Below are 16,642 nucleotides of genomic sequence, written 5' to 3'. Positions count from 1 at the left end.
CATTTGCTATTGTTTTGACTGAGAGAGAGAGAGAGAGAGAGAGAGAGTCCTCGAGCAGCAGAAATTACATATGTGCATTTTAATTTGCTGCATTAAATCCTGCATTCTCCACTTTTATATACAAACCCTTGTTCATAGTTGTCATCAGGCTAAATCTCACATTCTGCTGGTCTGCTATGGCAGTTAAGTAAAGAAGAGTATTTACATTTATTCCCCAGAATGACCTCCAGAGCTAAGCTAAGCCTCACTCACTAACTGCACGTCTAGTCAAGTCCCCTCCACAGCTGCTCTTTTACATAGTTTAATTAATGAAGCATTATTTATGACGGTAGCAGTGAAGCATTAGGGGAGCTAATGATTCTGCTGTCAGTAATTAAAGCAGTGACAGGCCCGTGAACGGGTTCGAGCTCGAGTCCTCTAGCTCATCTCCCGTTCATTCACCGCTAGCGGTACTAGTTATTTTCAGCGGTGTCCCTGCGCAAAGTCAGATAGCGTTTCCTGTTTAAAATGGCCGACTTCCTGTTGGGTGAAAGGCGTGTCCGTAAACGTGTTCCGGGAAGGTCCCTTGACTCACATATCAAGTTTCATACGCATCGGACAATGTACAGCCCAGTTAAAGGGCACTTCCTGTTTAAAATGGCCGAATTCCTGTTGGGTTGGAGTCGTGTCCGTAAACGTGTTCAGGGAAGGACCCTTGACTCACATATCAAGTTTTGTGCGGATCGGAAAAATGTTAGACTTTACTTCCTGTTTCGGACATTCTACTTCCTGTAGGGAAGTGCCCTTTTACAGACATGTTCAGGATGGGTCTGAGGTCTCACATATCAAGTTTCAAGTGGATACAACAATCTCTGTAAGAGCAGCATCACAAATTGTAAGTGTAATTCTGTCTGCTGTTACAAGGGGCGCTGTTTTTGAAATTGAATATTTTCTTGCAGATGTCTTCAGGGCCGGACTATCATCAATCCTAGCACGTTCAGTCTTGATTGGACCAGGATTCGCAAAGTTGTGACAGTTTGTTTTTTTGTCGCAAAAATCCGACTTTGCATCATTGTCATGGCAACAGCATTAAACGATCCACCATCATATTCAGCATGCAACATCTACCATGTGTTTAAAGTGTTTTCCACAATTTTGGGTTTGAAAGGATAATCGCTGTAAAAGTTATTCCCAAAATCGTAAAGTAACTTTTTTTTGGTTTATTGTCTGCCACCACCAGGAGGCGATGTTTTAAAATTTGAAAGTTTTTGCATAGGCATCTCTAGCAATGGCCCATCATCAATCGTCGCAAGTTTGGTTGAGATCAGAACTTCCATCACAAAGTTATAAGAGTTTCGTTGCGTGTAGCGAGAAATTACATGTTTTTGCCAACTTTGCCGGCCCTTTTCTTGTACGCCATGCGACATTTGAACTAACGTATTCAGGGAAGGGCTATTGACTCACATATCAAGTTTTGTGCGGATCGGAAAATGTTAGACTTTACTTCCTGTTGCGGACATCACTCTGCAGTTACGGTGCTCAAGTAGCGGGGGCTCCGCAGCAGTCCCAGCCTGCTGTCAAAGCAGAGAGGAGACCCTCACCACTCCGCGTCCAGGCTGCTCCTTGCGTGGCTTACAGAGCGGAGTGTAAATGTAAATGTGTCACACAAAAATAAATTATCTGTACCATCTGTACCAGGCATTTGCATAATTTGCATAGGCGATGACGTCATTTAGCAACTTCCAGCGATTTTTAGGAGAGCCAATAGCAACTTTCCTTACTGAGGAGTTGGCAACAGTGCAGCAAACTCCCCCAAGGTCACACAATCCAATCAGACTGCAGCCTTCATGAGGACATGACAGAGCTAATGTATTCCACTTGCTTATTATTTATAATGGCACAGAGGGGGGAAGCGAGGGGGGGGGGGGGGGATTTGAGTGGAAAATTGACCAGTGTGCTGCCAGACACCAACAACCACATACTTAACACACACAACAAAAACTCATAAGCCATGAAGCTGGCGTTTGCTCACACTGACACAGAGTCATGTATGTTTAAGAGGCTTTCTGTGGCTTCATGCTGCTGCTGCCTCTGGGACTCTCACAGCACAGACACCTCTCTGCTCCATGTTCAACAGTTGCTCAGGGTCGATCTTACACAGCAGTGATTGATACAGAGTCTTTTTGAAGTGAGAGAGCTGAGCAGTACCTGCCTGAGTAATTCTGGTACCACCACCAACCCCCAACACTACCACCCCAAACAATCCCATGGACAGAAATCAAAAGCAGCCCTCAAAACAAGGATGGAGAGCCTCCTTCCTCCACACATCTGTTTGTATTTGTAGCAGGTGTATGAATGATGATATTAATTGTAATCAATCAATCATTTTTGTAGCCAAGTAAATGTGATTTTTTGTTTCGTTTTATTTATAAGTTTCAGTAGGTTTAACCTCAGCAGCAGTAGATCATTTAGAGGCTGCATGTGAGCAGCAGCTGCAGCTCAAATAAACGTATAAAATTATGCACACTAGCGCGCGGTGTTTCGGTGCCTACTCACTTCAAAATGAGTCGCGGGCTGCGAGTGGAGTCCAGTCCGGTTATGTCCGTGCATCCGTGCGGAGAGGAGATGAGATGAGATGAGATGAGAGGAGAGGAGAGGAGAGGAGGCGACAGCAGCAGCAGCAGGAGGAGCGGCAGAGGCAGCAGCGACACTACGGAGCACGAGAGCATGTGATGAAATGACTCCAGTCAGAGCGTGGAAGATTCTAACTGGAGATGGGAACAATTATCTGAACCTCATACACAGAGAGAGAGAGAGAGAGAGAGAGAGAGACATCAATCAGTGACGGGCTTACATTTATACACACACATACCTATAAACAGGTTTGCCATCTTATCTCATTCCATACATTTTAATTAGGGTTTGAGCACAAGGTGCGTAGAACATTATTGAAATGCAAAGAATTCTTTTTGTGCTTGAGCACGCACACAGTGGTGCGAGGACCTATTTTTTTCTTTCTCCGAGTTGAATCTAGATTTTGACCCCCTAAACGTGTGTGAAAACGAACAAAAATAACACGCAAATCAGAACTAGCGAAATTCTTTATAAAATAATGATAATGCGAAAAACCAACCCAAGCGGCTCAGTAGTGCCCCCTCTGGTAACATGCCTACATTTAGTTTCACAGAAGATTTGGTGGATTATCGTTTGGCTCAAGATGAACAAAGAATCGCATTGGGACCCATGACCGCAACTAAACAGGAAGTTGGCCATCTTGAAATTGGCGTCCGTTTTGGTGTTTTGCAAGTTTCGTAACTGAACAAACTTGTTTAAGGGGGGTTATTGTAGCAGCACGAGAAACATGTCAAATTGTACCAGACCCATCCAAGTTCAAAAGTTACTGAAAACCTTTGCAGATTCAAAAGGGCGTGGCCATGGCAGCCATTGGAATTGTCCTCAGGTGTTTATCACATGTCAGTATCAGGAAACAAATGTGCTGAACAAATTAATGAGCTCTTATTCATTTAAGTTTGTTGTGGTTACAGCATGAGTACATCACCAGGCTTTCCCATACCGCATGTACAGAACACTGCATTCTTCCTTGTCATCAATCTTAATTTAAATGGTCCTTTGTTCTCGAACAGGATGAATTGAATTGAATTGAATTGAACTTTATTCCTCCCCCAGGGAGGAAACACACATTCACAACAGCTCAGTTAAGAAACTAGAATAGAATAAAAATAAAAATAAAAATAAGAATAAAATTAAAATTAAAATTAAAATTAAAATTAAAATTAAAATTAAAATTAAATACAATACAAAAGTAAGAAAATTACAAAAAATAAAAGTAAAAAAGATAAAATTACACTCTAATATAGAGTAAGTATCAGGGGTAAGTAGGAAGTGAGTGGACAATTACAACCAGGAGTTAAATATCCGAACAGCAGTGGGGATGAAGGACTTTTGGTAGCACTCCTTCCTACACTGAGGGTGCCGGAGCCTGCCGCTGAAGGAGCTGCCAAGGGTTAGGGTGCAGAGATTCTACAATCTTAACAATTGTAGAACTGAGGTCACAAGTTTTCAAATTAGCAAAGCTGTGTGCAACTTGTCAGAGTCAAAGATTAAAAAACAGATCAATACTAATATATAAAGAGCATATAGTTTATCTTATACGTTTCTTGGTTGAAAATGAGACCCCGTCTCAATGTTATAACCTGTACATATAAATAAAAGAAAAAAAAGGAAAGAATTAGCGCACACACACGCACACACACACATGTTTGAAATTCATGACTTGAGGGGACATTGCATTTACTTACATTCATTTCCTGGAGACTTACTCTTACCTTAACCACAATTACTACTGGCCTAACCCTAACCCTGACCCTGACCCTAACCTTACCCTAACCCTAACCTTAAAACATATCTTCACCTTAAAATGTAGTTATTTACATTGTGGGGACTTGATTTTTGTCCCCACAAAGAAGTGCCCATAATGTGACTGTGTAAACAGTTTTAGGTCCCCGCAACATTAGTAATACCCGACACACACACACACACTGGGAATAGTTATATTTTAAGTTTTGTCCAACAATAATATAATAATGTATAATAATACTAATAATGATATAATGTCCCCAATGAAACTGAGCATTTAGTTTATTCAAATTCACTTAAAAAAATGATTCTGACCCCTTGTAAATGTTTCATATACTAGGCAAGCATATTTTAATAGAAATATTTGTATTATTTAACTTCCCTTATAAAATTGTATTAATTCCAACATATAATGTAAAAATTATGACAATCATATTTTGTTTAATTAAATGTAGCTCAAAAGAGATAAGCTTGTCTTAATTTGTTTGAATTTTGACGCATGCTCACAAACATACCGCCACTTTAAGACTTTGGGCGGCAGAAGTTCATATCTACTCTGGGAAACCTGGGAAGCGGACGTTACTCGCCATTCCTCGGCTGAATTCAGAATTGTTTGGGTAAGTCTTTAATAATCACATTACTTTAACCATGATGTATTTACATTTTTCAAATGTTTTGATCGAAACTAAAGTAGTTAAGCTAGACACATGCTTTACCTAGCTAACTTAACATGCTCCTAATACATTATAAAATAAAATATCGGTTGTCGCTGTGTTTAAACACTAATGTTGCGCTTACAAAGTCGGAGGGCATTTGACCACCGCCGTGTGTGGTGACCGACCCAGGCAGCGCAGTGTCTGTTCGGCCGTCACCCCACTGGCGAAACAGATGAAAGTCTGGAAAATCTGAGAGTTGAACTATTGAATGACATCAGACAAAGGAACAGGGCATCAAATGTAAGAGAGAAGATGTCTAAAACCTGTTCACTTAGGTTGGACATTGAAGCAGGATTTTTGACAATGCTTAGCACAGCAGCCAGCATATCAGACTGGATGTGCTTGGCACCTAATTTTAAAGGGGTCACCCTTTTTGTCAGCGCTGTGTCCCAAATTTAATGTCAAGTAAAACAGCGCTTTCATCCTACACATTCATACATCACCATTATTTTGTGATCAAAGGAATAAGGTTATTTAGGTTGAAAACTTTAAATATTTTTGTAATTATTCAAGTGTCAGAAAATGTTTTTAATCAATGTGATCTCTTTACACAGGCTACAAGTGATGTTCATTCAAAAAGGGCAGCAGTCCTCCGGGCACTTTGCCTCTACCTTGGTGAAGATGATGGACAACTAATCCACGAGTATATGGTGAATAAAAATATTTTCTTTTTGCAATTAGTTCTGAATGTAACTTGTATTTGAGACTCAAAGTTAGTTGCCCTGTAGTGGTGACTTTCCACTGGATATCTTCCACATCAGACAGAGGTTTCTACTGTGTGGGTAAAATAATACTTTATTGTTACAGTGCACTATTATAGATTGTATGACAAATGATGATGTTTCTAGTGCTGCTTTATCCGTGTAAATGAGACTGGATGACATTGTAAATATACAGTATAGTCATGTGAACACAGGCCTTTGGATTTTTGAACATATTTGGACAGGCAAAGACTTGATTTCTTTGAAACAGTGCCAACTGCAAAAGGTTATATACTCTAACACATTTTAAAAAGTCAATGTAAGCAGCTGTTAATCAAGAATGCCACCCTCATCTAAAGGAACAGTTTCAAAGAGGATCAAATATGGGTGTGTCCAAATACATCAAAAAGACAACAATTTCCATCAGACATACTTATTCTTATGACTGTATGTAGCTCTGGGTTATTTGTCTTCAGTCAAAGTATGGAGTAACTCAATGACTAGTAGTGAGGTTATGCTAATCCACAGAGTCAATATGGTAAAATATTTTGTTCTTGTGTCTTATATGATAGATCCCAGCATAGAGATCGAAGAGTAAACTCAAAAGCACACCTTGCATCACACAATGCCCATAAAACACTGGATGCACAAATGTAGCTTGTGTGGACATTTTCCCTGATTGAAATCTGAAAATATTTGTTGTGCTAGGTGTACAATGTATTTCTTAAAAATAGTGGTTATTTATGGGAAAGCACTCAAACGTTTTCCTTTTTTTCCTGTTTACTTTAAATACGCAGGACACCGAAGGAAATGACATCCAGACAGACATGCAAAGGTGCACCATGGGCATTTTGTCATCAGCAAGGACAATGGAGAAACTGGACATTATGATGACATTGGAATATTTGTTGAAGGCGTGATCATCCTGGACAACATTGGATCTGCAGCCCAGGCTTGCGCAGTGATGCTTGGAGTGATCTATGCATTGAACCTGGCCTACCCCAAAGAACTGAGACACTATTACGAACTCATTCAAAAAGTGCTCATGCAAATGGATGGGGAAAAACTTTCCCCCAAGGTCCTTGGCCTGAAGAACAAAATCAGTGTTGGACTGTAGGAATGCTTCAGCCACACTTGTATGTGGTGCTTTGCTGTTTCTGTGGAGAGAATGTTTAATTTGATCTCAAATGCAACTTCAGTTAGTGTTCCATGAAGATGAGAAAGTGTTTGTGTACAAAATACAAGTATTCACACAGCCAATGGTGTGAACATTACACCCACAAACTGCTAGTTATGTGTGTTATGGCAGTAATGAATGATCACCACTCTTGTCTGTTCCAGGCCAACACCCAATAGAGTGATAGGATATTCACTAGTCATCAAAGTGTGGCTTATTAAAGTCAGTTGTCTTAACCCAGCTTTTGTTTCTGTGTGGTGGATGATGCCCAATATTGCATTTATTAAAAGTTGAATTAGAATGAACTTAATTAAAGGTTTTAGTATTTGAACTATTAAATTGATCTGAAAGAGCAAATAACAATCTAAAAAGCATACACAATTTATTTAAGCATATTTAAAACGGGTTTAATTAGACTTACTAAAGAAATTAGATTAAAATGTACTCAACGTAGTTGAGGAAAAATTACTAATATAATTTATTTGAATTTACTTAAAGATTATTAGTGCCCCCAACATAAAAAATATATCTAGCTTTAGATATAATTATTTCGTGCAACCACTTGACGAAATAAAATTAAGTACATTCAACAAAACATTTTTTTCAGTGTGTGTACACCTTTGCTTAATGTATAACAATAGTAATAATAACAGATAATTAAATGGCACCAGAGCCTGTTTAACTGTATCTTAACAACAGCCAGGGAAACACAAACATTGTCTGTTTGGCATCTTTAGCTGCAGCAGACAAATGGGACAATTTAATTTCAGTCCCTGGCATTTTCGCTGCAGTGAGCCTGGGCACACGAATTCCGCCAAGCTTTAGTCCACACATCCCTAAAGCCTCAGGGCTGCAATGACCCGTTGGCCAGATTTATGTCCTTGCAAAGGTGACCGCTCTACCTTTAAAGTCTGAGGCCACTGAGTCACTTCTTTATATATGATCTGGCTGTTTCAGCGAAACACTCAAAATAAATCCTCAGCAAGCAAAACTGATTTATAATGTTAATAATTATAGATACTAACCCAATTTCCCATTGAAGGAAGTTGTTCAAGGAATATGTTCTCCCAGTGATGACTTATGGATGTGAGGTGTGGGCATTGCATTTTGAGATATTTGGCATGATGGAGAGGCTTGGAGTCGCCCCAATGCAAAATGAAGTGCATCATCTTAGGGGTAATTCTTAGGCCCGTCCACTTGTGAATAAAGGTGTGAATACACCCCGATGATGGATTGTTATCCAATCTTCGGCATTGTGACCAGAATGAACAGAAGTGTCTCTAAGCGTCTCCACTTCACCAACAACAACTGAGTGGACGGGAGGCTAACGTGACAGCAGCGACAGAACTGCACATTCTTGTCTGTGTTTGTCAGGTTTCACAAAGTAGGGCATTAGATATACACATGTGGACAAAATTGTTGGTACCCTTCGGTTAATGAAAGAAAAACTCACAATGGTCACAGAAATAACTTGAATCTGACAAAAGTAATAATAAATAAAAATTCTATGAAATTTAACCAATGAAAGTCAGACATTGCTTTTCAACCATGCTTCAACAGAATTATTTAAAAAAATAAACTCATGAAACAGGCCCTGGACAAAAATGATGGTACCATTAACTTAATATTTTGTTGCACAACATTTTGAGGCAATCACTGCAATCAAACGATTCCTGTAACTGTCATTGAGACTCCTGCACCTCTCAGCAGGTATTTTTGCCCACTCCTCATGAGCAAACTGCTCCAGTTGTCTCAGGTTTGAAGGGTGCCTTTTCCAGACAACATGTTTCAGCTCCTTCCAAAGATGCTCAATAGGATTTAGGTAAGGGCTCATAGAAGGCCACTTTAGAATAGTCCAGTGTTTTCCTCTTAGCCATTCTTGGGTGTTTTGGGTCATTGTCCTGTTGCAAGACCCATGACCTGCGATTGAGACCAAGCTTTCTGACACTGGCCAGCACATTTCTCTTTAGAATCCCTTGATAGTCTTGAGATTTCATTGTACCCTGCACAGATTCGAGACACCCTGTGCCAGATGCAGCAAAGCAGCCCCAGAACATAACAGAGCCTCCTCCATGTTTCACAGTAGGGACAGCGTTCTTTTCTTGATATGCTTAATTTTTCCGTCTGTAAACATAGAGCTGATGTGCCTTGCCAAAAAGTTCAATTTTTGTCTCATCTGTCCATAGGACATTCTTCTAGAAGCTTTGTGGCTTGTCAACATGTAGTTTGGCAAATTCCAGTCTGGCTTTTTTATGATTTGTTGTCAACAATGGTGTCCTCCTTGGTCGTCTCCCATTAAGTCCACTTTGGCTCAAACAACAGCGGATGGTGCGATCTGACACTGATTTTTTTTGAGCTTGAAGTTCACCTTTAATCTCTTTAGAAGTTTTTCTGGGCTCCTTTGTTACCATTTGTATTATCCGTCTCTTTGATTTGTCATCAATTCTCCTCCTGCGGCCACGTCCAGGGAGGTTTCTGAATAATATGTGCAACTGTAGTCACAGGAACATAAAGCTGCTTGGAGATGGTCTTAGAGCCTTTACCTTTAACATGCTTGTCTATAATTTTCTTTCTAATCTCCTGAGACCACTCTTTCCTTCGCTTTCTCTGGTCCATGTGTGGTACACACCATGTCACCAAACAGCACAGTAGCCCTATATATAGACCCACTGACTGATTACAAGTTTGTAGACACCTGTGATGATAATTAGTGGACACACCTTGAATTAACATGTCCCTTTAGTCACATTATTTTCAGTCTTTTCTAGGGGTACCATCATTTTTGTCCAGGCCTGTTTCATGAGTTTATTTTTTGAAATAATTCTGTTGAAGCATGGTTGAAAAGCAATTTCTGACTTTCATTGGTTAAATTTCATAGAATTTTTTTTTATTATTACTTTTGTCAGATTCAAGTTGTTTCTGTGACCATTGTGAGTTTTTCTTTCATTAACCGAAGGGTACCAACAATTTTGTCCATGTGTATAGATAGCTTGGTAGCTGGCTAACTAGCTGTGTAGAAATATATCTATCTTTCTAATTAACTAGTTATCTATCTAGTTAGCTAGCTAACTAGCTGTGTGTCACTAAAGCGCCTCCACTTCACTATCAACAACTGAGTGGACGGGAGGCTAACTTGACAGCGGTTTCCGCTTGTGAAAGACTTTTTCCCCTGCTTTGAAAAGCAAAGAGGAGTTCATACAATAGCGCGTGCGGCTAATATTGTTGTTGATGTTGATCTGGCAGTGCACACAGTAGAGCGTTAACAGAAAAGCTGATGTGTCGACACATCGACGTCATTGGCACAAGTCAACAAGTTGTGTGAGGAGTCGACAAGACTCCGGTCACAGCACTGCGCTAGGGTAAGAGGTTCCGAGTGTGGCGAGGATGTCCGGTGAGGATGTGTACCCGGGGAAGAGGCGACACTGGCGGATCTGTAAGACATAAACACAGATTTGTAGGGCAGTTAGCGAGAAAATAACAGAATGGGCCTAAAGAAAACACGCTGGTGCCAATCCCAGCTGACACAGGGTGAAAGGCGAGGTGCACTGTGGACAGGTCGCCGGTTGTCTCACACTCACAGTCAATTTAGAGTGTCCATTTTGCCTAGTCCCCTAATCTGCATTGTTTTTAGACTGTGTGAGGACCCTGGAGAACCTGGAGAACAAAAGAATGGAGGCAAAAGATCCACTGTGGCGAGACCTAAAGGAAGAAGCTAAAATACAGTAATAAGGAAAAAAAGAAACATATTTATATGTATAACAGCCTACGCAGTGAGCTATGGAAAAATGGCTGGCCAGTATTTTTTATTTTATTTGTTATTTTATTTAATTTCATTCATTCATGAAACATGAGAAACAGTTCTGGAGTAAAAAGGTTTTTCCCTGAACGCACACAGCAACAAATTGGATTATTTGAACCAATTACCATAAAAGCATTACGGATACAACAGAAGGAAAATACAGGCTTCTCTAAAACCAAGGTCAAGACTACGTAGACTATGATGATGCAGTCCCTGCATGGACACCCAGGGGCCCCTGAACGTCACTGTGTGTGTGCATGAACAGGAGTTCATCATTTGACAGAAGAGTGGCATCTCTTGTTGAGATTTGCATGCTGACAGATGGACGAGCACTTGACTGGATGGGGTCTTGAATAACCAGCTGAACGTGACGGCTGCTGGGAGTCTGTGTGTGTGTGTATGAAAAAGTTGGCAGGGTTATAGGAAGGGAGGGAGGGAGGTTGTGGCGAGTTGCACACAAAACCAAGAACAGGGGGGTAGAGAGAGAGAGAAAGAGAGAGAGAGAGAGAGAGAGAGAGAGGGATGGATTAAGATCAATGCACTAAAAAGTCTTGTCCTTTCTCACTAAACGTCTGCTGTGGTGATTGTGGTGAAAAGTGGTTTCAGTTGCTATGGTGTTTTCACTAAATGCAGCCACAGGCTCAAAAATCACACACTGGATGAAGAGTGATGTATGACACTGCACTAAAAGACTGAGGCTACATTTGTGTTTTCAAAGAAATTGATCAATCAATGAAAGGATTCATCTATCTATCTAGTTAAGTATCTACCTACCTAGATAGATAGTTAAGTATCTACCTAGATAGATAGTTAAGTATTTATCTAGTTAAGTACCTACCTACCTAGTTAAATATCTATCAAGTTAAGTACCTACTTGCCTACCTATTAAATATCTATCTAGTTAAGTACCTACCTACCTACCTAGTTAAATATCTATCAAGTTAAGTACCTACTTGCCTACCTATTAAGTATCTATCTAGTTAAGTTCCTACCTACTTAGTTAAATATCTATCTAGTTAAGTACCTATCTACCTACCTAGTTAAGTACCTACCTACCTAGTTAAATATGTACCTAGTTAAGTACCTACCTGCCTACCTAGTTAAATGTATATCTAGTTAAGTACCTACCTACCTACCTAGTTAAATATCTATCTAGTTAAGTACCTACCTACCTACCTAGTTAAATATCTATCTAGTTAAGTACCTACTTACCTACCTACCTAGTTAAATACCTACCTGCCTACCTAGTTAAATATATATCTAGTTAAGTACCTACCCACCTACCTACCTACCTACCTAGTTAAATGCCTATCTAGTTAAGTACCTACCTACCTACCTAGTTAAGTACCTACCTACCTACTTACCTAGTTAAATACCTACCTGCCTACCTAGTTAAATATATATCTAGTTAAGTACCTACCTACCTACCTAGTTAAATATCTATCTAGTTAAGTACCTACCTACCTAGTTAAATACCTATCTAGTTAAGTACCTACCTGCCTACCTACCTAGTTAAGTACCTACCTACCTGAATACTCTTGAGTACTACATATATAAAAAATATTCTTATTTCCTATTTTTATTTTCTGATGGTGGTGTGTCGTCTTTGTCCCCAGGTCATAGAATTTTAATGTAGGGGATAATGTCAGCGCGTAATTATAAAAAAAGGGTCTTGAGAATGGATTTGTGCACTTTCTGCACTGCTGCCAATGTTACTCTGAAGGCCTGATGCGGGCCAATCAATACTGTGAACATGAACAATTCTCTCCAAATGCTAGCCTGGAGATGTTCAATTAACACTGAATGGAAGATAGATTTTGCAGTTTCAAAGTTTGTCAAGGTTTTGTGCCTTAGAATGAGCTTTATATATTTTATTATGTCTGTCAGCTGTGAATTAGGACAACTGTTTGACTAGAAGCTCGGATAATATAATTATGTGGACCCAATTATGGCTTGAGAATATATTAAATCTACACTGTATTGATATTTCCATAAGATTAAAATTACTGTGTGCCTGTGTGATAGAGCTGAATATCTATCTATCTATCTATCTATCTATCTATCTATCTATCTATCTATCTATCTATCTATCTATCTATCTATCTATCTATCTATCTATCTATCCAGAGAATAAGGTGCGATTTAACTCTGAGGGAACGACAACAGATGGATCATCATTTCCACTGAAATACATTTAAATTTAAAAACAATGCGGTGAGGTGAATATTGCTTCTCACAAAAATGTTTTTTTTTTTTTTTCTTAGCACATGTGTGAAATTCATGCTGTGCTTCAGCTGCAATATCTGTGCGTCAAACAGCAATATCTCCCAGCATGAGGCATTCAGCCCTCTGGCAATATCCTTCTCACATGGAGCCAAGGTCACTTGGCTAACTACACTATCTCATCTCAACAAACACGGGATTACAATGTTTGTACAAAATTGCCACAAAATGATCAGTCGTGGCTGACACGATAAAATTGTTCCAAAGGGAAGAATCCAAAGATTTTTCAAAGATTAGTGTCGTCATTGACACTAAACTCACGTTGTACCGAAAGTAAAACCTTTTTATCAATTCACGCTTGCCCTGGGAAACAAAGGCTCTCTACTGGGAGCTGCCATTATTTCAAATCTCTGTCACTGTTCTTATTACATCAAACTAAGAATATCTACCAACATTTGGATCTCAAGTACCCATAAGTTGCATCATTTTAGAGATATTTTAGAAGTTATGTAAGTAACAATGACCTGAAAAATATGATTTTCTGATCAGATCTGAGGACACACTGGGGGATCAATAACGGTACATGTTATTTTTATTTGATCTTAACTCTCTTCTACTTTAATTGTATATTACCTAACTTTAAGACTCAAAAACATGATGTGTTCTCTTGGTGCAAGCAAAAAAAAAGGTATCAGTGTGCACGTGTTTAGTAGTAGTTGTGACTGTAAACTGTGAAATCTGAACCTCTTACCTTCCTTCCCCTCTCCTCCTCAGAACCTCCCATTCTCATCCCTGCTCCGTTTATGTTCACATACCTGTTTCCACTTCTCTTTAGCCTCGCAGTCTTCTGATCGTTCACCACCTGCATCTCACTCAATAATCACCTGGCGTTTTATACGTACATTCTCCCCTATCTTTGAACTACCTTGGATCATTGTTTTTTCTTATTCCTCTGTATTTGCTGTATACCAGCTCTAACTATGCTGTAAAAAGAAAAGAAACGTTGATAACTAGGGATGTCCCGATATTGATATTGGTCCGATATCAGCCAAAAAACGAGTATCGGATTACATCGGACTGCCTCTAATATCTCCGATATAAGCGCTCAACATTCCATTCCACTCCAGCACTTCTATCCAGCAGCGCCTGTTGTGATCACGTGGGCTCTGTGTGTTGGATGCATGTAGATCACATGATCACAACAACAGTGTGTGTGTGTTACTGCTTTTTCAGAGGTTAAACATTTTTCTTTAACCTCTGAACTCAGAGGCTACTAGGCCACACATGTGAGATACATGAGTAGAATGGTTTTGAAACATTAAACTGTCATTTCATTTATTTGATTTCATTTGAATAATAAGTTGTATTGGATTGTCTTCATTGTATTTCATATTGCTATTATTATTGTTGTTTTACATTAATCTGGTAGCTGGGTGAGGTATAGCAGACGATAGCACACACATTATTGTAAAGGAGGTCATCCTGAGGCGAGCTGCTAAAACAACATTATTTCATAAACCAGCGCCATCTGTCGACTTTCAACAGCCTCCGTTTGTTAAATATACCCCAAAAACCAGCCATGCCAAGAGCTGTGTGTGTTTTAAATGTGTCCTGAAGCTCCACACATGGAGCTAAGTACGTCTGCGGGGCCGGTCCCAGGGCTCCGGGTTTACCTGCGGGACGAGTGGGTTGGGCTAATCCAAAATAGTGAAAACAAGGGGGGTGTTCTCTGAAGACACGCCAGTGAAACACGGGTGCTCTGAAAACACCCCCATTAGCACTTGGTACTTTCCTCCTGATGAAATTAACCATAGACTGTATGAAATTAACATGGCAAAAAATCCAATATTCTTATGTTGAAGGTTAAAATTAATGTAACCCATTGGTTAATAATAAATGGGTCAGTTTTTCTCATACCTGCTGTTGCTGACTATTGTTTTCTGTTTAAGTAATATCACTTGATTCTATTCTATTCTATTCTATTTTATTCTAACATTCCACACTACAAAATAAGTCATTAAAGTATGTATGATTCGTGCTGATATCGTATCGGATCCGTATCGGCCAATACTCAAGGCTACAATATCGGTATTGTATCGGAAGTGAAAAAGTAGTTTTTGAGACTTCTTTTTACCTTATATACCTTTTATAATCCTATGGGATCCTATAGGACTATAGGAGCATGTAATGCATCTGACCTTGATGCAAACCAACTACCCGCCTATTGTGTCTGTTTCAAAATCCATTCCGAAGCAGTCATGAGAAGTCACAGTTACAACATTAAAGGGAAAACAATGAAGTAATCTCATAATTGACGTGCTTTCAAAACACACGGTGTGAGTCACAGAGGAGTTTTAAATCGACAGCTGACAATATTTATTTCCAGCTCTTTGAGTAACAAAACTGCAGCATATTTTTTACACTTTCATTTCAAGTATAGGAGCTCACGCCCCAGAGACAACAGACAATAATAGAGAGTAGAGAAGGAAATACGATTCTCTGTAACAATATATATATATATATATATATATATATATATATACATATATATATATATATATACACATTTATATGTATACACATATACAGTATATATATATGTGTTACTACTACTCTGTCTGAGCAGTTGTTCCATATAAGATGGGGCCTCCATTGTTGCTGTTCAGGGGGTGACGGTGTTTGATGTGGCTGTTCAAGCCCAGGGCAGAGCAGGGCAGGGAGACACTTTGTGCAGGGCGGGTGGTGAGCGAGGAAGGAGAAGCCGCTCTTTGCGTTGTTGTCTCTTGGCCTCCACCTCGCAATGTCGTTTATTCTCCATGCGGTCTGTTCACTGAATGATGGTACGCCTCCACTCAGTGCGGTCCTCGTTGAGGAGAATCCCAGTTGGCATGGTCGATGTTGCAACAAAGGAGAGTGGCCTTCAGTTGGTCGCGAAATCGACATTTGAGGGCTCCTCGGGATCTTGTGCCGGATTCAAGTTGTGAGAACAGGATCTGGCGAGGGAGTCTGGTTGTGGATATGTCCAGCAGAGGCGATGTCGTTCCATTGTGGTCTCGATGCCGGGGAGATTGGCTCGGTAGAGGACAGATTCATTGGAGATGAAGTCTGAGGGCAAGAAAGTTGACGCTCGTTGGTTCTGGCACAAATAGCCTGTGAGTTTGAGTTTGTTTATGGTGGATCGCAGGTGTGAGCCTGAGACCCATGCACTTTGTGCACCCGGCACCATGGAGACATACTGGTTGTGGTTGGGAGGCTTGCAGCGAGCTGCTGGAAGACTTAATTACAGTCAAGGTCCGCCTGGCACTGCTATCATCCGCCAGTTGCAAGACTAGGCCGTTGGAGACTTGAAGGTTCCAAACCCTAATAACCAAAGGGCCCGCTCAGTTTTGTGGCGCCGACTGCTTTTTAGAGGTTTCCGGTTGGGGTGCCCCACTCCGTCTGGATGCAGTTTAGTCAGTCAGTCAGTCATCATCTACCGCTTTATCCTCTGCCAGAGGGTCGCGGGGGGTGCTGTGCCAATCTCAGCTACATCGGGCGATACACCCTGGACAGTTCGCCAGTCCATCGCAGGGCCACACACAGATAGAGACAAACAACCATTCACTCTCACACTCACTCCTATGGTCAATTTGGAGTGTCCAATTTACCTATCCCCACATTGCATGTTTTT

At 40.2% G+C, this 16,642-nt stretch overlaps 1 protein-coding gene across 1 annotated transcript in view; it reads right to left on the bottom strand.

The window, feature by feature from the left end:
- LOC131447287 (CMP-N-acetylneuraminate-beta-galactosamide-alpha-2,3-sialyltransferase 1-like) overlaps nucleotides 1-2,788 on the bottom strand; it is a 51,048-nt gene extending 48,260 nt beyond the window's left edge. The window contains exon 1 of the mRNA XM_058618961.1: nucleotides 2,536-2,788. The gene's annotated coding sequence lies outside the window, so the exon portion shown is untranslated. The remainder of the gene's footprint in view (nucleotides 1-2,535) is intronic.
- Nucleotides 2,789-16,642: the final 13,854 nt, after the last annotated feature.

The sequence above is a fragment of the Solea solea genome, chromosome 20 (genome assembly GCF_958295425.1).
Source record: "Solea solea chromosome 20, fSolSol10.1, whole genome shotgun sequence".
NCBI classification, from domain to species: Eukaryota; Metazoa; Chordata; class Actinopteri; order Pleuronectiformes; family Soleidae; genus Solea; species Solea solea.
The sequence above is the reverse complement of the archived record's forward strand: the minus strand, read 5'-3'. Positions and strand labels throughout refer to the sequence as shown.